The 24,852-nt window shown below is 38.3% G+C and overlaps 2 long non-coding RNA genes across 4 annotated transcripts; one reads left to right on the forward strand and one right to left on the reverse strand.

Moving 5' to 3' along the window:
- Positions 1–303: 303 nt before the first annotated feature.
- On the reverse strand, positions 304–21,661 carry LOC310910239. Of its 3 annotated transcripts, XR_014590262.1 has the most exons (5): positions 21,100–21,661; positions 20,908–21,026; positions 19,771–19,832; positions 10,459–10,566; positions 304–1,213 (listed from the first exon to the last, which is right to left on the reverse strand). It is a non-coding gene; the product is annotated as an uncharacterized lncRNA (long non-coding RNA). The 3 variants fall into 3 exon arrangements; XR_014590261.1 differs by lacking the exon at positions 10,459–10,566; XR_014590263.1 differs by lacking the exons at positions 304–1,213; positions 10,459–10,566 and adding an exon at positions 15,320–15,411.
- On the forward strand, positions 19,198–24,620 carry LOC310910233. The gene is made up of 4 exons (XR_014590258.1): positions 19,198–19,627; positions 21,821–21,923; positions 22,774–22,930; positions 23,275–24,620. It is a non-coding gene; the product is annotated as an uncharacterized lncRNA (long non-coding RNA).
- The last annotated feature ends 232 nt before the right edge of the window (positions 24,621–24,852 follow it).

A 24,852-nucleotide genomic window follows, 5' to 3' on the forward strand; every position in this document is an offset into this window, starting at 1 on the left:
ACAAAGACTCTGTTTCCTCCTTTTCAAGATTATGTGAATTATATTATTATTTTCTGAGTGAAACACTTCAGATCTATCATCAAATACATTTATTTCATGCTGAGGAAGGCAAGAAAATGTATTGTGAAGAGATAAATTAATTTGCCATTTCTATTCCAAAGAGTAATTCTACCAGGACACTCTCAGTACCTGTTCTTGCAAAGGCTGGTTTCTGAGCTTGCATCAAAAAACCTAGTCATTCACCTAGCTTGCTATAATGCATATATATATATATATTAATGCTTCAATTAATAATTCAGATTAATTCATAATGGGACTAAATATTAAGGAAAATATTATAAAAATCAATATCAATAATTCCTGATGTCTTTTTGGCTAGAAAGGTAATTTCTAGGAGATTATTAGGAATGAAATCATTTACACAACCCTATATCTTTACAATCTTACACCGACATAGTAATTATTATCACTCAGATTGGCATGAGAACAATCATTAAATAGGTATTTAGTTACAGGCAGATGTCTTGAAAGTTTAATAATCTGTTGGATCAGTATCAGGTGTGTTGTCCCATTTGATATAAATATCCCTATTTATAACTGGGAACCAAGCAAAATTTTTCCTAGTTATAATAAATGTAGGTATGTATGTATACGTACTCATATACAAACACATGTATATGTACACACACACACACTTGTGCTCTTTAATTAGTCATTGTTCAGTAGGAAACATGACAGATGCAAAAACTGAATTGCAGAGTTCATAATGGTTGGTGTTGTCAGGGACTTTTGGAGATCACCTGGTCCAACCCTCCTGCTCAAGCAGGGCCAGCCAGAGCAGGCTGCCCAGAATTGTGTCCAGATGGCTCCATCCTAGGATGGAGACTCCGCAAAATCTCTGAGCAGCCTGTGTCAGACACTGAAAAAGTTTTTCCTGTGTTTATGTTTGTGCCCATTGCCTCACTGAGCACCACTAAGAGCCTGGCTCGGTCCTCTTAGCACCCACCCATTAGGTATTTCTTCTTTGGGGTTATAAATCCCAGTTCTCCCAGCCTTTGCTTGCAGGCACAATGCTTCAGTTCCTTCATCACTTGGTGGCCCTTTGCTGGACTCTTTTTGGCTCAGTGAGCTATGGAGGGCTCTCAGCTGTGGAGCTCAGAAGTGGACACCTTAGTCCAGCTGTGGCCTCACAAGTGCTAAATAGATGCAAACACTGGGAAAAGTAGAGAGTACAGGTGAGTTGAGTAGATTCAGGTCAAGCTGAATCAAGAAAAACACTGAACAATGGAGTTTGCACTGAGCAGAAACATTTCTTTTACATCTAGAATGAGTAATTTCACAAATGGGGTACTGGTGGTTCACATGTTATAGCTAACCTTTTTCTACCCGAAGCAAAAGAATTTTTTTTTTTTTTATTTTTTTAACAGAGAAGAAAAGTAAATAGATAAGGTACTAAATGCTGAACACTTATGTGTGTTACTGTTGTATTATGTGTTTGTGAAAGGTGCATATGTATTTCAATAGATGTATCTTGAGGGAAGACTGACACCCAGAATTTGAAATAAACTAAACAGCATTGTTTAGTTTTCACTTCTTGTTAACTGCAAGGTCTCCTTTAAGTTATTTTCTTCCAGTGGATTCAGTGTTGACAAGTGCAAAGGGTTACAGTCCTCTGCCTCCTGCTGGATATTTTGTTCACTGGCATCTGAGAACCGTCTGCAATGTGAAGGAATTGAAGCGCATACATAGATAATCTTTCCTATAGTATGTTTATGGTGACAGATTGAGAGGTCCCTGTTGCTCTGCTGCTACTCCCAGTAACTCATAATACTAAAGACATCTGCAACTTCTTTCTTCAGTTGTCTCTTTTCTGAAGAGTTCTTATCCACTTAGCACACTTCCCATGGAAGCTATTGCAAACTTGCTATTATTGTTGTTGTGCTTCTTTGACTATTTGTTGATCTTTCATCCTTTTGTAAATATGGGGCGGGGGTGGGGGGGGCATATCAGTACATGGTAATTAAAATGAGACAGACTCTAGATTTATAATATGGTACAGTAATATATCTGAATATTCAATTTATTTTTAATAACTAATAGCCATTAAAATACGTTCTTGTAAACTGGTTAGAATCCTCGCTCACCAGTAGCAATAATGGTTTTAGATATATAAAATTCCACGTTTCCCCACATTTTTGTAGCTCTTATTTCAATCTGCCATTTCAATATCCAGATGTTGACTTTTGCAGTGCTGCAGTCAGTTCTATGACTGGCTCATCATGCTCAACAGACATTGTCACCTTACTTCTCCCTTCCCGTTCCATATCCCTCAGGAATATGTAGCCTCTGTAATGCTCTGCTGGCAGTGGCCCTCTGCATTAAAAGTGCATTGTTTATTTCCTTCACCCAGCATTTTGTCCTCCAAAGTTATTCTTTTATATTTTTATCCCTGAGAGGATCTTCAACTTAAGATCCTTTCTTGAGGGACCTTAATTTAAAAGAATTAAGCAGTATAATAAGTTCAGAGAGTACCTCCTAGCATGAAATTGGATTTCAAGTGAAAGTTTAAGCACTCATCACTCAAAAACTCTTAACTTCCCCAAATCAGCTATTTTATAAGGTTAATGCAATATTAACATCAATGCAATCTTATTTTTTTTTCAGCCAATCACAAATATTTTGCTCATGTTCATCATTAACCTGGCATTAGCTAAGTATAGCTTATCTTATGCTATGGTCAAATTCTCTTGTGATTCAACATGCATCCAGTTCTTTTTCTGGGCAAATAAGAAAAGCAGTTAATTAAGTTCAAAAAGAGAAAATGCCATAATCTTACTTCTTTGGGGTTTTTTGTCCTGCTGAATTTTACAGCTTCTTGTTGGTTATTTGATGTAGGACTGAAGTAGTCACATTTTTGTCAGGGAAAACCACACCAAACTTGTGATTTGGGGGCTGCAGCACTGATGGTTCAGCTGAGGCCCAGCAGAGGCCAGGAGGAGCCCTGCCCTCCATGCAGCATCAGGAGAACCATCTGTCTCTGTACTCCTAATGCTGTGAGCAAGTACACAGCCTCCTTCTGCGGGCTGTCTTTAGCAAAGTACCACTTCACCACTTTTCAGAGAGGCTTGGTAGGATGACCTCCTTCTGGATGCCATAATTGTATTTATTACCCCATAGCAGAACAGTTATATACAAATGGTTTTTTTTATTTTTTGGAGGTCTCTGCAATAGAAAGTTATGGCCCTCTTTTCAAATAACTTCTCAAATAAAGTGAGAAAAAGATGGGTAAGATTGTGAAGATGATACACTAGGAATAGATAACTGAGAGGAGACCAAAAAAATCTTGAACAAAGTAAGGAAATTGAGAGGGAAGGGTGTGAAAGTTGATGCAGGCACTATAAGACAAACAACATGAATAATTCTGGTGAGGCATGTTTTTGTATCTCTGCTTATTTTTGCAGCATGCCTAATGTGCTGTTGTTGTTCAGGAGAAAAATATAATGTCTTGTGAAGTAGGATCACTGGGCAATATAGTCTATTCACCTCTGAAGCTTTTAGAGTTACTAACACATAAAATATTTTCTGCAAGCCTCTTTTCGTTATTATCCACTTACATAGATTATTCCTGTTATTCAGATCCTTGTTGCTTACTAGGATACTAAAAAAGCTTGAAGGAAACTTATAAATGCTGCCAGTTTAGCTACATCGCATAGAAGTAACTAGAAGAATAGTAAATATCTAGCAATTAAAATTTGGAAACTTTCTGTGGTTACCTTATTGGAATTTATTTTACACCCCAAAGAGATTGCCAGGTTTTGTGTTACTTTCTTTTCAAACAAAGATCTCATATATCACCCCTACACTTCCTCATTTTTGCTGTTAGTTGTGCATGCTGCATAGTAATTTTCAGTTGTTTTTTCAGCTTTAGCCACAGCATAAACATCTTTACCATCAATGTACAGTAATTGCAATGAGGTGAGTACAGTTTTGCTAAAATATCCTTAAGTGGAGAGATTCTGGCAGTGTTTTGTAAAGAAAAGAAACTGTGGTGTATTCTACAGCTACTTATTGTTTAAATATCACCTTTTCATATTTTCCGATTGTTGTTGCTTATTTTTAGCATTTTCTTTCAAGATGTTCAAAATCATAGCTTTGATATTATCTCACACTTTTCAATTCTGTTCTGCTCTCAGATACATGGAATAGTACTCCAAATATCTGGATTTTTTGGGTATTTGAGACATAGATTAGTTCAGCATATTTCAATCTTTCTTTCAGAAAAGAACTTCTGTGATTCTAAGATTAATTCTATGGTTAAGAATTTTTCAATGATTACATCCATGTTCAAAAAGACAATGTAGTTTGCCATTTGTTCTACTTGTCTCTTCTATCAAGCCATTGTAGAAGGTCATGAGGCTGGTCAGGTAGAACTTGCCCTTGAAGAAGCTGTTCTGGCTGTCTCAAATCACTTCCGTGTTATCCGTGTACCTTAGCAGAGCTTCAAGGAGGATCTGTTTCATGACCTTCCCAGGCACAGAGGTGAAGCTAATTCCCAAGGTCCTTCATTCTACTCTTTTGATAGATGGATACAATATTTCCCTTTCTCCAGTCACCTGGAACTTCACCTGACTGCTAGGACTTTACACATCTCATGTAGAGTGGTTTGGCAACTACCTCAGCCAATTCTTTCAGGCCTCTGTGATGCATCTCTTTGGCTCCTATAGACTTGTGTACACTCAGGTTCCTCAGGTGATCATGGACCTGGGAAGTATTTTGCACCTCCAGTCCACATCCATTTGAGAGAAGAAGGATTGCCACTGAAGACGGAGGCCTGTTACTGAGTGGAAAGGGGACCCTGGTTACAAAGGACATGGGGAAGACAGTCTTCACTGGCAGGACCACCCCTTGGGAATCTCTGACCCAAGAGACCAGGGTAAAGGAATATTGGGAGGGAGGCTTTCCACTGGTCAAGAAGGATTGGGTTAGAGAACAACTAGGTATATCTGACATCCGCAAGTCCAATAGTCCTGATGGGATTCATCCAGGAGTGCTGAGAGAGCTGGAGAACACCACAGCTAGGTGGCTCATGGCCATCTCTGAAAGGTCATGACCATCATGGGAGCTGCCTGAGGGCTGGAAGAAAGCATATGTCAGTCTGGTCTTCAAAAAGAGGAAGAAGGAGGACACAGGGAACTACTGGCCAGTCAACCTCACCTCAATCCCTGGGAAAATGATAGAGCACCTCATTCTGGAGGCCATCTCTATCCACATGGATGACAAGAAGCTGATCAGGAGCAGTCAGTATGGATTCACTGAAGGTAAATCATGCTTTACCAACCTGACTGCCTTCTATGGTGAAACAGCTACCTGGGTGAGTGAGGGGAGAGCAGTGGGTATTGTCTACCTCGACCTCAGCAAGGCTTTTGACACCATCTCTCACAATATCCTTGTAGGCAAACACAGGAATTGTGGACTGGATGAGTGGACAGTAGGGTGGATTGAGAATTGGCTAAACTAGAGGGTCATATTCAGTGGGACAGGGTCTGACTGGAGGCCTGTCACTAATGGTGCTCCCCAAGGTTCAATACTGGGCCCAGTACTGTCTAACTTGCTCATCAGTGATGTGGATGAAGGGGCAGATGCCTTCTCAGTAAATTCACTGATGTCATAAAGCTGGGAGAGCAGACAATACTCTGGAGTGCTGTACAGCCCTTCAGAAGGACCTCACCAGGCTGGAGAGATGGGCAGAGAAAAACTTTCCAGAATTGAAGAAAGGCAAATGCAGGTTCTTGCACCTGGGGAGGAATAACCAGCACAAGCTGTGGGCCAACCACCTGGAAAGCAGCTCTGCAGAGGAGGACCTGGAGGGATCCTGGAGGGCAACGAGCTGTCCATGAGCCAACAGTGCCCTTATGGCCAAGAAGACCAATGGGGTGCATTAGGAAAACCATTGCCAGTAAAACAGGGGAAGTGATCCTGTCCCTCTACTCAGCCCTGGTGTGGCCATATTTGGAATGCTGTGCCCAGTACAAGAGAGACATGGAGCTCCTGAAGCAGGTCCAGCAGAAGGTATCTAAAATGACTGGGGGACTGGAGAATCTCTCTTTTAAGGAAAGGCTGAGAGAATTGGGCCTGTTCAATCTTGAGGAGAGATTGCTGAGAGGAAACCTCACCATGTATAAGTGTCTGAAGAGAGAGTGTCAAGAAGATGGAACCAGGCTCTGCTCAGGGGTGCTGAGCAATAAGACAAGAGGCAATAGGCAGAAGCTGATTCACAAGAAGTTCCGCCTGAATATGAGGAAGAAATTCTTTACTGTGCAAGTGACTGGGTACCAGAATGGATTGCCCAGAAAAGGTATGGGGTCTCTCTCACTGGAGATATTCAAGAACTGTCTGGACACAATCTTGTGCCATATGTTCCAGGATGACTCTAGTTGAGCAGGAAGGTTGGGCTAGAGGACCCACTGTGGTCTCTTCCAACCTCACCCACACTGTTATTCTTTTATTCTATTATTCTGTTATTTTGTTATTTCGTTATTCTGTTAATCTGTGATTCTATGATTCTGTGAAAACTGTTGTTGGGTATCTCAGCCTTCTCCTCAGCTATTGTTACTAGTTTCAAGCACTGTTTCTCAGTGTGGTAGGCATTTTTTGGCCTTCCTTTTCTGGTTAACATACATATATAAGCTCTTCTTGTTATTATTGGTGTCCCTTGCCAAACTGAGTTCCAGCTTCACCATGGCTTTGGCCTTCCTCACTCTGTTCCTACACAACCATACTTCATCTCTATACTCTTTGCAGGTTACCTGTCCTTGTTTGCATTGCCTGTGCTTTTGTTTCTTTTCCTATACCTTGACCAGTAATTCCCTAATCAGTATGCTAGTGTCTTGCCTTTCTTGTCTTGCTGTCTCACAGTCATCTGCTTTTACAATCCAAGTTTCCTGCCCCTTTACTGACTGTTCCCTGTCCTGAGTTCTCTTTGCTTTACTGTATCCATTGGTAATTTTTTGCCAATCGTATTTTTGCCTAACTCTCTATGCACGAGTATCTCTCCATATATACTGGCAGTCCTGGCTCTTTCTCCACAAGGTCTTTTCTGCCTCTTCTTATCCCTAATACTTGACCCAGATAATTTTCTGGTGTCTGTCTGCCTTCCATGTCTTCTTCCTATTTCCCCACTGTCTTCCATTATCTTCCACTTCAGTTTTCTTCCTGTTCATAGGCCTCTTGATCATGTATTTAAAGTATAAAGTATTTCAATAATGTGAATGCTGAACTTTCAAAATGTGACTAAAGGGTTTTTAAATTATATTTTCAATTATTTGTGTGTGTGTCTCTGTGTTCATACTTCAGAGTATATCTTGTTCATGGGCTAGAGCTTTTCTTCTCTTACAGAGTGCTAGAAGTGTGCACGCTTAGAAAATGGAAGCAGATGTTCTCATACAATATCTTGATTCCAGCAGCTGAGGTTTCAGAAAGACTATCAAATGTTTCTAACTCTCACAATAAATTATGTAACTTGGCACTAGTATGCTGATAGTATGCTGTCGCTAGTGCAGATCTAACAACTCTGAATTATTCTCACTCTTTAGGGCAGACGTACTGAGGTGTGGGTTCCTTTGCATCATGCATTTAGGAACTGAAAACAGAACAGCATGGTTGTGATGTCTGTATTAAATAATGAGGCAGAACATAGTCCTCTAGAGCAATAGGTTTCCCACTGTGTTGAGTCACTAAGCAAGCTGTCACTGTTGATGATGTACTCTTATTTTTAGAAATCCTTCAATGAAAGTCAAGCTGAACCCTACGATGCCATATTTTACATTGCTTAAGTTGTTGTGATGCCAGTTTTCATTATTATTGATGTTAAACACTTAAAGAATATTTCTGGGTTAAGCAAAAGGTCTTCACGCATTTCAATGATTTATGAAGCAAATAAGCTTGCTAGATAGATATCTGTGAAGTGCCACTGATGGATTCAGTGAATGCAGCAGTAAACACCCATTACAGCACCTAGAACATAGTTTCTAACTGGTTTTTGTCCCATTTACAAGTTATGAAAGAGACTTCATGATGCTTTTAGCTGAGAAATATTTTAGAATGTAATGTGTTTTTTGAAGAATAATTCTATCTGAAACAGTGTGGAAAATGACAAACAGCATTAAGAAGGAAGAAAATGCATTGTGTTACTGTTCTGTGAACCCTGGCTGTGTCATGCAGCCTCTTAGGATAGTAATATGATGTCTCAAGATAACCTCCCAGAATCTTCTACCCATACACTCCGTAGAGAGGGTTTTGTTTCTACCAGCCTAACTTTAACTATGGAGATAACTTGTTACTGTCATTCCTCGACACCCACTTTTTCCCTGCCTCTAGATTACGGTTTTCATCTTAATTATCTTTACTGATCAAAAAGTGAGATACCTAAGTGTCATCCATGATTGATGAAAAGAGTTTTCCAAGGGAGAAAAGAGAATTTCCAAGGGAAGTTAGTGCCAAGTATGTTGGTGATAACCAATAGAAAAGTTTTTATTGTTCTTTTCATGTTTAAAGCTATGAAAAGGAAGAGACACTACAAAATCCTAACAAGGCTGAACCCTGTTTTTCTTGCCATCTTCGGTGGTTTTTAGGATGATTAAAAGTAGGTTATTCCTTACATTGTTTTTTGCTCAAATGCAGACATGTTATTGTTAAAACAGTTATAAGAGCTTCAGCATCCACAGATTGCTTCAGAAAGCTGAAATGTTTGACTGACAAAGCAAGAAAAGAGACAAAGCAATCTCCTCCTACTTAGTCCTTCCATAAAACTCTTCAAACCTACAAATAGAAATCCAACTATCTAAATAAAACATCAGCCACAAAATCTTTTTCTACAGCACAGTTATCAGAAGATCGTATCACCTATTATAAAAACATCTATACACTTTTTCCCTTGTCCTGGGTTGCAGTGTAGGATGTACACAAAGTATTTATTCTATCACCATCTTCATGAACTGTTGAAACCAGGTGGGCTAGTGTTTTCCCAAGCCCCCTGCCTTTTCTGCTAATGGTCTTTGGGGTGTCTTCTGCTAATGGCCCATTAATGCCTTTTGGGGTGTCTTCTGCTAATGACTTTTTGGGTGTCTTCTGCTAATGGCCCATGAGTCACAGGTAACTCCCTCCAGGGGTTATCTCTGTTAATGGGCCATCAAGGACCCATTTCACACTTCTCATGCTATTGTGAGGTGCTCTACCCAGGGGGAGGAGCCAAGCATTCTCGCCTGGATATAAGCTGGTATGTGGGACAGTGCAAGGGCACTTATCCACTGGATTCCCAGAGGACCAGAGCTCCCAGACCTTTCTACAGGATCACTGCTTCAGGAAGAGCACCTTACCTGGACTGTTTCCATCATCCTGCTCAGGTTGTATTCTGACTCTGTCAGTGTTCCTTCGTGTTATTGCATTTATTTTATTTTACTTTTACCTTTTTACCATTCTTCTTATTAAATTATATCTCTGACTTGGAGCCTCTCATTCGTTTTGCTTTCAAACCACAACCCCCTACATATTAAGGAGGACCAAGAAAATATTTCAATATGGAAGGAACCACTGCTTTGAGTAAATTGGTAGGCCTAATTTGGCACACTTGAAAATGGAGTATGTACAATCATGGCTAGTCAGTAAGGCTAATTCAAATCAGTTGTGCCCTCAAATTTGATATTCTCTTTCATAAAAGATGCAAAAAACTGAATAGTTAAATGGAAAACAATCCTCAGACAGCGACTGCAGAGTAAAAATTGAATTCAAAGACTTCAGATTTTGTTATACTCATGTGCCATACTTTATAGACTGTAAACTTGTTTAACTCTGACATGTTGTGCTTCATGTTGGAGTCTTTAAAATACATGGAAGATGGTAAAATCCGCATAGATTAAAAAAAAAAAAAAAAAAAAAAAAAAAGGAAAAAAAGAGGAAGGGTCCTGAGGTCTTCTTATTGTCATCCTGTTTCCCAGAACAATTAAGAGAATGTGGTGTCTCAGATCAATCCTAAAGTGTGTGTATTTTCTTCCTCCTGTGTAGCAGTGGAGTTATATTACACTGCAGAGTTAAACTTAGGGTAAACCCACACTGATGTTTAAAAGAATGCAGGGTGTGATTAAGTACTGGGTAAGTGCCTTATGTTTTCTGGGTATTGAATCCCAAAGTAAAATGAGATTGAATGTGTTTTTTCCAGTCCTGTAAAACTTCTTTAGGCCTAATTCCCACTGGCTTGGCTACTAGGTGAGGCCAAAATCATACAGAGTTTTAAAAGATAATAACCAGAATACCTAATAACCTGATTATTAAAGTGCTGAGCTTGGATACAAGAGGAAGCCAAAATCATACGGTTTTAAGAGACTACAAGCAGAATAGCTAATAACCTGATTATTAAGGTATTGAGATAAAAAGGGGTGCAAGTCATAGACAGAAGTCAGTCACCTGAGCTAATGCAGCAACAAGCTGAAGCAGGAGGTCTCCTACCTGCAGTTTCTTGCATTTTGGCAACTTTTTTTTCCGTTGATTTGGAATTTTTCACAATTTTGTGTTCTAGGGGAAGAAGAAGAGAAAACAGAGGAAATGTTTTTAGTTCTGTTTTTAAACTGAAAGCAAGAGAAGAACAAATTAATGGGAGTCATTCAGATGTCAAGCAAGAAAATCCACTGAAAACATTTAAATCAGTATATTGACAATAGGAATTTAAAACCTGTCATTTCATAAATAGCATCTAAACCATTTTTAACTTAATACTCTGAATAGGTGGCAATGGTGATGCATGTAGCATGTACATCTGTAACTTTGGTCAATAACTAGTGCAAATACTGTAAAATACCATTAGAGGTGATGAGATACACAGTGTTCTAACTGTGAATCTGTATCATTCTCCTTTCTCATTTCAGTACATGTAGGTATGAATATAAATATACATATATATGCATATTTATCCACAATAGTGAGTGCTTTTTTTGTAATTCTTGCTTTAGAAATGCTTTCATAACTCCTGATACTTTTGTCCCTTTTAACTTCATGTCTAAAAATGTATAAGAAGTTCAGTTGATCACCTGTCTCTCTCTCTCTCTCCCTTTCTCTTTTGAAAGCTTGCCAAAAATCTAGCCACCACCTAGGCTATTAGTGCATTACTCCATATTCCTCTACCCCCATGCCAATTTTAAAATCCTTTTCATTTGCACCTTTTATAACTAATGGATGATACTTTGGGGAAAATTACAGTGACATTTGCAAAATGATACTACTTTAAAAGACAGTGTTATTCTTCAAGTGAACATAGTGCAAAAATAAGCAATATATTTACAGGAGGAAAAAAAAGAAGGCTAATGTATGCTCAGCTTAACTTCATCAGAGGCACAAGATGACATAAGATGATGTGTTTCATTCGTTTCAGGGTAGTAGAACTTTTACCAGGTTTCAAAGAGATCAACCTGGACTCAGGCTGCTGGTACTAAAAGCTGATTCATCAAGCAATCATGACTGAGAAAAACACTTGGCAGTTTATTGACTTGAGTGGGTTGTTACATCCTGATGACTTTAATGAAACTTGGTCACCTGTTTACAGCCTGTGCATGAAACGTTTTCTGAACTACAATTTTATAATTGTATTGAGAGGCTCTTTGTAGTTGTTCAGTTCAAAGGAGATATGTGGGTAGGAAAGTAATTGAATCTACCAGTAGAAGTTTGCTGTTGCCTTTAATTTCTACCTTTCCTCCCTGTCATTCACTGATACAAAAAGGGTATCTGTGGTGGACAGACATTTAAAGGCACATGTTTGGCAATCCTGTTTTGGTTTAAATACCTGTGAAGAGACATTTGCAAACTGTGATTAAACCAATATTTAAAAAATATATTAATCTTTGATTTTTGAAAGTACTTCAAAAGTTACTGAAGTGTGGGAAGATTCTTCGATGTTGCGTTGTATTTCTTCCTCACTGAATTCAAAGGAAACCTGTAATGCAGCTGGAGTTGGTATGGACAAAGTCTCTACACAGGAAGGGACTGGCAGGAGCCATCTATTCAAGGCCTTGTAGTGCAGGACCTTGCACCATTTGTGGTCCAAGTCAGTGGCAATTTAGAAATTAATTTTCTAAGCCTTTCACCAACCATTTTAGTACATCAGGGTTTTCAATTGGTTCATAAGACATTGGACTCAAGGATAGCAAACTTTAGAAAAGCTTTAATTCTGGCTTTCTCAATGGTCTATAATCTGGTGAATGTGAAGATTTATGCCCTTCCTGTGAAAAAGACCACTGGAAAATGTTTTGTTTAAATTCAGATGGAGCTGCAGAGAACTTTGGGGTTTGAAAGATTAGGTAATGAATAAGACAAATAGATGCAGATGACATATGATTTCCTATGCATGGTGTATTTCAGGGAATCATTAATCCATCTGAATATGACCATGAGTTATGTTCGCAGTATTGCACTAGAATGTCTCAAAAAGGGTATTTAGATGTACTCGTGAAGTTAAATATGGTAAGACTATAAAATATTGGTTATTTAGCACACATAATAGCATTAGACTATCCAGACCTTATTTTCCATGAGGAAGACAATGCAGTTGTTAATCTTTCTATAGCTTGGCTTTATTTCTGTTTATGTACTTTTAGGGCAGGAACATAAAAATACTTTCATTTAGAGTTAATTCACAGTGACAACTGAACTATAAATGTTTAGTTTGTACAAATGTCTTTCTACCACCATGTTGAAAACAGGCCATGTTTCCTTCTTTCTTTTTGATAATAAGGAACAAAAATTGGTAGTGAAGTAGCACTTGGGTTTTAAAATTCAGTGACTAATTTTAGAATTCTGACCTTCTGAATTGCACTTACTGCTCACCAATGCTTATGTCATTAGGAATTAATTAGGCGGTCAATGAGGTGGATCTTCAATTTAAAGCTTGCACTCTAGATTTTTTAATATTTTCTTTTGCTTTTAAAATTACAGAGGCAGTTAAATGGTTATACTGTTAGCTCATTGAGGGTTTGCCACCACAAAAAGCAAAAAGTGTTCTTACTGCCATCACATTCATAGTTTATGCACTTTTAGAGAAAAAATACTCTATTATGTCAAAAATTGCTGCACCAGACATGAACATAAGACCATTATCTTGCTCTTCAAATGCAGAAGGACAGCATGCATGGTACATCACTGTTGCCCTGATTTTTTTCAGCCTTCTGATGTTTGCATTTTTGTAGAGGAGTTTCTCCCAGACTTTTAGGTAAACAAAAGTGATGTTTACATACCTCTCTCTAGGAGGGACAATTGATGGACTTCTAGTTTGACCAGTGGAGTCGGAGAGGTGGCAACCTCATTGTCCAATCCCTGGTCATTGTCCAGAATCTATATAAATCAAGGTCAAGAAAAAAACGCCCTCTTTTTGCTCTGACAACTTGACTGCGTGAGTGTTGTTCTTTTCGCGTCCTCTAGCGACACATCACCAACAGAACTGAGCTAAATTCCCTACACATATATTCCAGATAGTCTAGGGAGGAGTAGTTCAGAAAATTGGCACACCTAGGAGAGTGGAAGTATGTACCAAATGCAGGTCTTTTTACTGTTGAAGTACCCACATTTAGTAGCACAGTGTACTTTGAGTATGGAGTGGATACATCTGTGATAATTCACATGTATGAGTGCGTGGCTAGAAAATGTTTTATTTCTTAGTGCTTGATGTTTTGGGTAGAATTTCACGTGTTCAACTATTAACACAAATCATATTGACTTGGGAGCTGAAGACCTGGAGATAATTCCCAGCATCTCTTTCTGTGTGGAGCAGTTCCACCTTCTCAGGCCTTAGCTTTCCTGAAAAAACAGGTTCAGACTAGTTTTCAGGCAACAGGGTTAAAGCAGAGCCAGGCTGTCCAGGTCTACCTGGACTATCTTCATATCCCTTTATTTAAGTCTTTTGACATTTTTAACATTATAGAGTTTTTTTGGTTTTTTTTAATACCTGGCTTGAATGTCCCTTGTTTCATTTTAATCCTGTTATTTTGCATCAGTACACTTTATTTTATTCCTGTTTACAGTAGCTTTTTATACCTGAAGATTCTTATTATTGCCTGCATCTGTTTATTTTCTTACATAAATAAATTATCCCAGTTCTTGCAGTCTCTCTTAAAGGAGTAAGTTTTCACTTTGTTGTTGTTGGAGGAAGTATATCTCACATCTTTCTTGAAGTATGTTTTGCAAAACTGAGATCTCATTGGTATCAGAGCTGACTTCTACCTGCAGTCTTAAGACATCAGTAAGGCATCAGTAGAGCACAAGGGCTGCATCAAGGCACGTGTTGACATGTAGATATCTGTTTCCATTTATACATGCCAGTTAATTTCTTGACTTTTTCACAACAGCACAGAATTTCTGGCTTGCGTTTACCATGTGAAATAACTTCTGAACCCTTCTCTGAAAAGCTGCTCTCATCTGTCTCTTCTCCCCTTCTGGATGCAGATGATTGTCTTCTTGTGTGTCTTTGTCTTGATTTCTCTTACAAAATTTCTGCAGCTTCTAAAGGAAGTTTTGAATTCCAGTGCTGTCTTTTAATGTGCTTACTAGTGCTGTAAGGTTGTTACCACCAGCAGGTCACAAAAGCATTCAGGTTCCAAAACATTACTGGAAGTAGGAAATCATATTGGGTTCAGAAAAGCTCCCTGTGAGATCCCATTCCTCCACTATGGGAATAAAGGAAGTTATAATTCTCCTCAGTGCATTTTTTTTTAAACAATTTTGTAACCACTTAACAGTAATTTTGCAATGTGTCTTTCCTGAATTTGTCTATGCGGAAGGCAAATTAAAGTTTGTCAAATACTTATTAAAATCAATATACAGACCTTTGACTACTTTTCCTTATCCATGCGCAGTGTTTTCCTTTCACAGAAGGAAATTGGTCTGGTCTGACATGATTTATTCTTAATAAATCGATTCTGGCTGTTAATTATTTCCTTTTTACTTTCCACATAGTTTACTTGATTATTAATTCTGAGTTTTTTCTGCAGTTAAATTATCTGTACATTCTTGTCTTTTCATGGACAGTGTTGTGGAACTGCATAATTCTGATATAAGTAGTAAGATATATATGGATGATGATATTTTGCGTGGGACTACAGCTGGATCTGCCATCCAGCCCTGGCAGATGTTGGCATTGCTGCCTTCAGCCCTTCAATAAAGACATTGCAACTGCACCAGCTGACTCATATCCCATCGATACATGCCTGTTGTATTTAAAGGATCTGTATTCTATGGGAAAGATACTTCAGAAACATTATTTTACAGTGGAAGGGAAAGACCCAGATTTTAAAGGTGTGTTTTATTTCAGGTTTATTTCTTCTATAGCCTGGGAACAGTGTATAGCAGTGTGTTGGAGACAGGGCAGAACAGGAACATCTAGATGTTAAGAAGCAGAGAAAAAACTTTTTAGGACTTTTCATGATTCTCCATGCCTTGAAAAAAAGCCAGAACTGACTTGTTTTAAGGGAAGTATCAGACTAAAGCAGATTTTTTTTTTTTTTATTGTGGAGAGTTCAAAAACGTGGTTATTTCAATGCTATCTTTGCCCCCACACCACTGAGTGTCAAGAAGGGAGTAGAGGCAGGTGTAATCCTTCTATATTTTGTGAGCAGGTTCAAAAGAGAAGACAAGTAACAGCAATTTCCTCTGTCTTCTGCTCTTATCTCCTTTCTTTTTCTCTTCTACCAGGCAAACACTATTGACACATTTGTGGAAGCTTTTAAACTTTTTTGGGCCAGCTCCAGTCATGACCTGCTGTAGATTAGCAGTGGCACATTCCATTAACTGTTCATGTGCAGCCTGAAAGCTGAGAGCTCTTTCACCATATCCAGCTGGGATCTCAGAGCTTGGAATTGTAAGCTCTTTATTGGCTCCTACATCATCTCCCTGTATTTGGACAATGTCATGCCTACTCACAAATTGGGAAGCTATTTGACTTGGATGGGATTGAGTAGTTACGTATTACTATGAAGATTATTGTATTTTCTTCAGGAAAAAAGTCTTCTGTTAGCTCTCTTCACCCGCTATCATCATTTGCTGTGGTGCCTATGCTTTGTAGTAACAATAAAGAAGACTTATAAAAAAGGTAAACTGGAAAAAGAAGAGAGCTTTAGTCTGTGAACAGCTAAGGTGGACAAGCTTCTTCTAGTGTGACAGATATAGGGATACTCTTCAGGGTTACTTGGGATGTCATCAGATGTTTGTAATAACAATGTCAGAGAAATAGGCTTTTGTGCATCAATGACAGTCTCTATCGTATGGCACATTTTACACCACCAAGAAAAGATCAGAGTTTCCAAAGTGTGGGGCTCTAATTCACCGTGACATCCAATTCAACCTGACCTACCTAGAGCGGCTGCAACTGACAAAAATGTGTCACTGCCTAGAAATTCCTTTAAATCTGTGCCTTAGCATGCCTGTTGGGATATTAGCAGGTATCTTTAGACAACCTTTGAAATCATTCTTTGATGGGTCAGTACCTGTACAATGTTATCTGCATGAGACATCTGTCCTGTGTGGGCCTGAAATAAGATATTCTGGTATTTCCTGTACTGCCCTGATGTTAATTCTTGCTCCAGTCTAATAATTCCCAGAGATGCTATGCAAATGATTGCCCATTTCTGCAGTCCTGACATTTTCCTGAATAGCACTTTAAATGATTTGATCTCGGAAAGCATACCTAACTCATTCAAATACATGTGTGAACTCTTTGACAGAAAATAATTTTGCATCCATTGCCATTTCTGTTTTTCTTTTCCTTTGTTGCTTGCCTCTTTGGAGCTTGCTGGAAAGCAATTGAGTCTCACTGATTCTGAAACCTATTGATCAGATTTGAAGAGTATGAAGGGGAAAGATGTAACATTGATAAAAAGTAGGGCAAAAGATTAACACCAATACTAGTTTGTAAGTGGGAAAGTCAGGAAGGTGCAGCAGAAGCCATGCGCGTTCTCTTGTTCCAAGGTGATAACAGAGCTAGTAAAGATAAACATTTGGGGTGAGGAAGGAATATTTCCTCTGATTACTGCTGCCAGGTGGAAAAAAGAGCAAAACTGTGAGTTATGCTGTCAACACCAGGTCACCAACAGCCACCAATGTTATTTAGAGCCTGTGGATATGGTTATGTATGTTCATAGAAAAAAAGCAGGAGGAGCAAAATGAAAAGATAGAGATGACAAGGAGATACCAGAAGTAGGAAGAAGATGACAACAGCTATTTAAGATAAGGATGGTTAACAAGTGCAATGAGGATTGGGAATGTGTGAAGTGGGACATTTAAGTGGAGCATGAGGACTGCAAATCTTTTAATCTGACCAGTGAAGATATAGCAGACTGGTTGGCAGGTCAGTCCAAGTGAAGATATTACTCTGTGTTTTGTGAAGAGAGTGGAGCTGTAGACTCAGGATAGTCTCTCAATGCTTATCAGGTCAAGTACAGAACAAACTCCAGTGTTCAGTGTTTAGACATTTTAATTACCAGAAAATATGTTAGTCTGTTTCTTGAATTCCAGTAAACACCCATTGACTCCATTTTTATTCATACCGAGTCTTTGGAACCAAAACCAGTCCTGGGGCCATTTTATGAACTTTGGCAGTTTTGTCACAGATTAGGCATGGGTTTGTTTTTTGGTTTTGTTGGTCTTTGCTGGTTTTTTTTTTTTTTTTTTTTTTTTTTTTTTTTTTTTTTTCTTTGGTTTGTTTTGTCTTGTTTTAATGGGATATATGTTGGTACTCTCATTTTAACACCCAATCCCTGATTCTGCAGCAAATTCACATGCAGAGGTGGATAACACTGGACATCAGGTATGTTCCAAGCATTGTGAAGCTTTCTTAGAAAAGACTGTATGGGGTTTTCTTTCCCAATAAGCAAAATTCTTTTTAATAATCATCTAAACAGAGGTGTCATTCATTTCACATTTCTGCAGGAAAGTGTTAACATAGTAATGCTTTGTGATCATGTGTTAGTTATTAGGTTCATAATGAGTATAATACTGTCTTAGTTGTAATGTCCATTAATACAGCAGAAAAATACAGTATGTTAATGTGTGTTCCTTCAAGATTAGCTATGGAAAGTGAAAGTGCATTTCTGTGCTAATACCGTAAAAATCTATTAAACCTGTAACATCTGAGCATAGAAAAAGAATTATTTTAACAGGTTTGTTCCATTAATGGTTATTTGTTTAAGAGGGCTTCTTAGTATCATACATTTTCTGACTACATACTCAGAATTTTTTTTCCTGTGGACACATCTCTTTCCTTGATAGGTTGTATTATTCTAAGTTATAGGAATTCTGGCATTATCTTGAGGATTTTTTACAAATTATACATGCAGAGTGTTTTGAATATATGATGGAATTTCACACCATATACAAATTTGATGGTGTACCACAACAGTTCAGTCCAGGTCACGGTCCAGATTCTCTTTTCCTTCTTAAAAGTTACATTGCCACAACAGAAGAAAAGGTATTGCTGATATTGCTTCTCCTGCACCCTATTTTTCTCTCAGCAGTGTGCTCCTGTTACCTTCATCTCTCTCTCTATTTGTTGGACTAGTTATAGAAGCAAGAGCTGTTTCAAGCTTTCTCTTTCCAGCTTGGTCCATTTTTCTGCTACACTGACTCCCCCTTTAGAGGTGCTGCTTTCTGTTACTGCAGCCCTGGGTAGACATTTGAGCTGAAGTGGTGCATAATACTATGGAAAGATATTATTTTGGTGTAGTGTTTTAAAACTGCACTAGCTGGAGGAAAAGGAGGAAAAGGGTGCAAACCCATTTGATTCCCTGCATTTCCTCTGATGCAGCAGAGCAGGATTCCCTTTGCTGAGAAGGCAGAGGAAGGGGTTAAGCTGCCAGAGAAGTAAGCCTAGTTCCTGTATCTTCAAGCACTGAGAAGAGAGGAGAGAACTGAAGTTGATGTCTTTTAGGGGTCACATATGGTTCCCACTGATGAAGCTGTTTGGTATATTTTTTTGATCCCTGTCAATAAGAGCCATAGAATCTGATGTTTCTTGTTATTTCCTCTTGGAAACTGTGTATGTGAGAAGTTCATACTCTTTGCCACATCCTGTAGTAAATGTTCATATCAGTTCTTTCCAAAAGATTGATTCCTAGCTTGCTGCAGCACAGTTCATCAAATCCTTAATACAGAGGTGAATGGATGGTAGTCTCTTTTTCATCCAAACAATTGTAAGCCTGCATTTGGCTAGCAGTTATGCTTGTTGGATGAAGCATGACTGCTCAGTATTCGGTTTGCTTGCTATTGCCAGCAAACAATACGCTGGCAAGAGTTTACACTTTCTTTCTCCTGCCTTTTTTTTTTTTTTTGTGTGCTATACAAAACCAAGCATGGGTAATGAGTGTCCAGAGTGTGTATGCTAATTCCTGTAGAGACCTAGATGTTAAAGTTTAAATGGATAGCGAGTCATTTGAGGTCATGCTGTTATCATGTGTTGCATTCTCTGCACTAGTTAGATTTTGCTTACATTGTTTTAAGTTACTGAAGGACATTTGCAGCTGACTCCTTCCTTTTGCATCTCCCCCTTTTGTTTTCCCATTTACATTCGTCTATCTCTCTGGTGACGTTAAAGGGAAATAACCAGGTAGGCATAATTTTCTGGCACAAAAAAGTAGTAAAGAGCCTGAGAATGCAACGGGATTTGGCTTCTGAGCACATTCCTTAGTTCCTTTGTAAGCCTCTGTCTATATTAATGTATTGCTGCACTTTGCAGAATAATATACTCACACGGGCTTTACAGTCATCTTTCTCTCTTCATTCTGAGGACCAACATGTTAGTTTTTCAACAGCTGTAATCAGGAAAATAAGAGCTTTAGAGTTTGCTTCAAACCCTGTATCTCTAAGCAATCTGCTGCTAGAAAGCTACTCACAGAGTTAGCATGAAACTATTCTAATTCTGTATTAATTGCTGTAATTAGGTTTTTTGCGTCATGATCAGATCAAGGAAGCCTAGAGAGAGAAAAAAAAAGAACGCTCTTTATCCACAACACTCCTAAAATGAGGCTCAGTATTGCCATCAAAGGCAAAGGCAATTTAAGTCAGACTTTCCCAGCTGGGCAAAAGCCCTCATCTTCAGGGATGTCAGGGGCAGTTGCTTCCAGTAGAACTGGAGTCATCCTCAACATGCTGTCCTGCATGCAGACCTTCTGATTATTTTTGCCCCAATGAGAGCTGTTTGGTATTCCTGGTTTGTTTAGATCTCTCAATTTTGGAGGCTTTTTTGTCTTTGCTACTTGCAGGCAGACTCGTGATTTCCTTATATGATCCCATGCATGCACAAGGTCCATATATATTAACAGTAGCACCCCTCAGGTTTCTCCTGACCAGTTTTGAATTGCAAACTGACTGTTCACAAAAGCACCTGGTTGCAATCTGGGGGAATTTCCCAGTCTGAGTCTTAGGCTTCTATCATTCCCTGTGATGCAGGATGAGCATTCATTTATACTGCTCTTTCCCTTTACACAGCTGTTGTTTGCTATTTCCCTGTTATTAAATACTTGCACAAGGAAAGAAATATAAAAATGCTGATACTTGCCATTAACTATTTTTGATGCAACAACTAAGTCTGCCAACTGCATGAAGTGAATGCATTTTGTTAAGCACATCAAAAATGCACTTGTAAGAAAAGGCTCAGTGGGTCAGATAAGAAGGACACAGAGTACAGTGGTAGCAAAGTACCTTGGTTTCCCATCCACAAATTGCATTTTTCTTCCTTTGGTCCTCTGTGCACTTGAATTTTTTAGACTGTAAACTTTTTATGATGTGAACTGCCTCTTAATGACAACCTGTTTATGCAATGGCCACACATCAGCCAACCAATATCAGAGAATTTTTTCCCACCCACTCATTAGTCTTGTAGCTCACCCCATCCTTAGCATATATTCTCATTGAAATTTGGAGTCTTCTACATGACAGCCTTTCTGCATCCTGTTCCTTTCCATTCTTTCTCTCTCCTCTTTCATGACTGCCTCCAAATGGTACATCTGTAGGAAAAGGAATGGATTTAGAAATAGTTGGTTTTCTTTCAATGGGAATTAAACTGCATTAGCTTCTCACCAGTACTTTATTTTGGGAGCAGGCTAATCTGCTAGACCTGGGCAAGAAACCATGTTTCCATTCAACAAGAACTTTGGAAATGTAAACATTTTCTTGACTTGGATGAAATGTTAACACCTCAGGAATGTTTTCGAAGTCCAAATCCAAGGAGCTGTGAGCCGTGGAGGGCAGGGTGGAATTACACTAAGTCAACAAAACATGCTTTTAAGATGGTCAAAATGCTTCTGCTTCCTAGATTCCTGGTGGTTTTTTTATTTTATTTTATTTTAATTTTTTTTTGTTTGTTTGTTTTTTGGTTTGATTTGGTTTGGTTTGTTTTTTTAAAATAAAATTAAACAAATTCAGTTTCTTTCCCCTAGTTTGCCTTGGTATTCTTATAAAGTGAAACATTTTCATCAGAAAAGGCTTGAAGAAGCAAGGTGAATTTGACTGAGCATCCATATTTTGGTTGAACAGGTCCAGATCCTCTTATCCTTTTATATACTCTTGATTAGCACTACCCCTGTATGTCCAGGAGAGTTGAGGTGGGACATGAAGGAAGAAAATGAAGCTGTGTCCTGGTCACCATTCCATTCACCTTGTCCTGTAAAATCTCAGATTTTCACTCTAATTTCAGGAAAAAAGGGAAGAGTGGGCAATATAGCTCCATCCAGGTTTAATTTTCCATAAAGCTACAGGTCTCCCAGGTGCAAAAAAAGAATTAATATTATTGGTGGTACAGGCAACAGAGCAGAAAATGAAGCTTGACGTGTCATGATGTACTTGTTTCAGCATGTCTGGAAGGAGCACCACTGTCAAGAAGTCTCAAATTTTCCTTTTCTCAAGTAAGTGACGATCTTTCACAGCAGCTGAAAGGGTTATTTTTCATTGTTCTTAAATATATGTTGAATTTTTTTCTATATAACTGGACATGTTATGGACCTCTATGGGAAATTTACTTGAGCAAGAACTATGGGATTGAGTTATCAAATATTAATAAGCAATGAATTTCAGAACACCCAAATTATAAAAATACCATTCCCAGCCATGTGACAGTCACTTATCTCTTGCTCTGCATTTTTGGAAGATGAGGAATATGATCTTTTTCATGTTAATTTGTGATGATAGCATCAGTTATTCTTTGAATGGTAAATTTTATTACTTAGGTTTCTGCATTAGATGAGCACAGTTTGTCTGTTGGTTTTCCCGTACCATAGGATTTGTGGTGCAGTGTGAATCCATTGGATTTATTTTATCATCTAGTACAATATGTGTAGGAGGTATAGCTCCTAAAAATGTGTTTCACAGATCACTCATGTATGGAGACACTAGGAAACTCAAACATTGTTTTATCTGAAATTTCCCTTGCTCTCCCCTTAAAAAAAATCTAAGCAATGATGCAAATAAGTTTTCAAAAAGATTGTTTTATGAATACATGTGCTATACTCAGTCTTTTTAAAGAGTAGAAATCACATAAATGACAGTTCCAGAAACTGTAGATTTATGACTTTTTTTAACTTTCCGATTATGCTGGCAATGACTAAAAAAATAAAATTTTGTAATTTTGAGGAGAGAATAATGTACTTTTTTATTAAAATAGAAATGACACACTGCTGCATATCTAACTTGATTTAGTGTTTTTATTAGTTATAGAACTGTTTTAATACCTCACTAACTATTGCTTTCTCCCTCAAGGTTTTCATTGTTCTCATACCCTAGAAACAAATTGATAATTCTGAAAAAAATAAAGTATTTCTTAGTTGTTTGCTAACAGCAGAATAGCAATCAGTCACCACAGGGTTACTACAATGGGCATCATTATATCTGGATCCTTATCAATTTCACTATATGGGTAAGTATTATTGCTGCATACCGGAACTCCTTTGGTGTTATTGCTTAATTTTAATTGTGATTGTAAAATGTGAAAAATGTGGATATTTAAACCACAATTAAACACCTGCTATACTTGTTGTGCATTGGCATTTAAAGATATATTGAGTATTTAAAATCTGCTGAATCAGATATTATTTTGAGGGGGGAAATAAAAAATAAAAAATCTGGGATTGGTTTGAAAGCAAATGTTTGCTTAAGGAAACAGTTGCCGGGAAATTTAATTTAGCCAAATACGTGATGCAACATCTGAACCTTAAAACATTTTGAAGAGTAAATTTTGACATCGTGCTGTTTCTCATGCAGCTTCAGAGGCTGCCAGTCCCTTCCAGCTTCCAAGAATCCCACTGTCCTATGTGTGTCCCTCTGACATCCTGCAAATGGAAAATCCTGCACTGGAAAACACCTGCCCAGCATTAACGAGATGTAAATGGCAGAAACAGCAGAATGTCAAGTTGTAGAGACACAAAGAAATGAAGGTTTTTTAGAAAAAGCCTCTGCTGACTACTCCCAAATTCTTAATTTCATTCGAGAGTGAAAACATTTCTAAATTGCTTCTGGTTCTGTGGTGAGAAGCACAGAAAAACACATGAGCACATGATTTTTGTTAGGCGTGAGTAATCTGAATGAGTTAGAGCTCAGCACATGTTGATGTGCTTTGCTGCCTTGGATCTGTTAGTGGTGTAAGGTGGTTTAAATCTAGCAGACATAAAGAGAGGCAGCAGCTCTCAGTACAATTAAATCTGCAAGCAGCCTCTACTGCACAGCCTGGCTCATGCACCTTTCCATTTCCCATCTCTTTCTCTTTCCTTAAAAATAGGTTGAAAAAATTGTTTGGTCTGAAAAATGACAGATTTATTCTCTCAGTAAAGTCTGTTTTTCTGATATTAGAGGGAAAGTTTGCTTACAGGCATTAAAAATTAATGGTATTTTAAGTCTTACTTTTTATCAATTGTTTTGTGTTTAGCCACTTGCACTCAGAAGAAAAAATAAATCATTGTATCAACCCTCCCATCTTTGCATGTATGGTGGAAAGATTTTTCTGACCCTTCAGCTAGTTCTTGCCCATTCTGGAAGAGTGTTTGAGGGATCTTTTGCGTCATGATTTATAATCTAATCAGATACGGACCTAGAACTAAATCCCTCCCCTTTGCCAAACCAGCAGCTCTGGAAGAAAAACTGTTCCTCTCTTTAGAAGAGGTAACACCAGTATTTTTCTTCAGCTGTAGAAGAGAGCTTGATGTTTTTTAATGGTCTGCTGATAGGCATCCTTGGTTGTGCATTGATTTAGGTTTTATTTCCTGCAATCTAGACTCCTGGGAGGATTCCTTGGCTTCTTGCCTCTGTACTTCTGTTGAGTTTGCATTGAACTTTGAAATGTCAGCCTCCTACTACACACTGTGTGGTCAAAATAACTCACTTCTCCTTCCTGGGAGAGTAGGGTTCCCAAGGGCACTTTGTGGTCCTTCTCTTTCCTACTTGCTAGTTTGAAGCCAGTGATATCTGGCCAATAATTGTGAAAAAGCAAATACTGTCTTGATAATTAACGTGTGCAATAAATTAGTAAGTTTTGTATTTCAGTTTTTTCCCCAAATTGTTGCCTCAGTTTGGAGGTAGAGTATGCCACTCCTTTCTGTACTGGCCAAACTGCTTCTCAAATGCCTTACCACAAATAAATCATTCAAGTATCTTCTTCATGTCTTAGAGCATGTCTTGGCTACCAGCACACTTTCCTGTCAATCTTCAGTAATGGTTTGTGTCAGGTGGAACCTCCTGGGAAAGAAATGGGTTTATTTTAAAAAGTTTATGAAAGCATCTCCTATATCTTCAATGTGTGTCATAGAGAGGGATTATTAAATATAGAATAAATAACAGACAACTGTA

Source organism: Zosterops lateralis, assembly GCF_965231275.1.
Source record: "Zosterops lateralis genome assembly, chromosome: 1".
Classification (NCBI taxonomy): Eukaryota; Metazoa; Chordata; class Aves; order Passeriformes; family Zosteropidae; genus Zosterops; species Zosterops lateralis.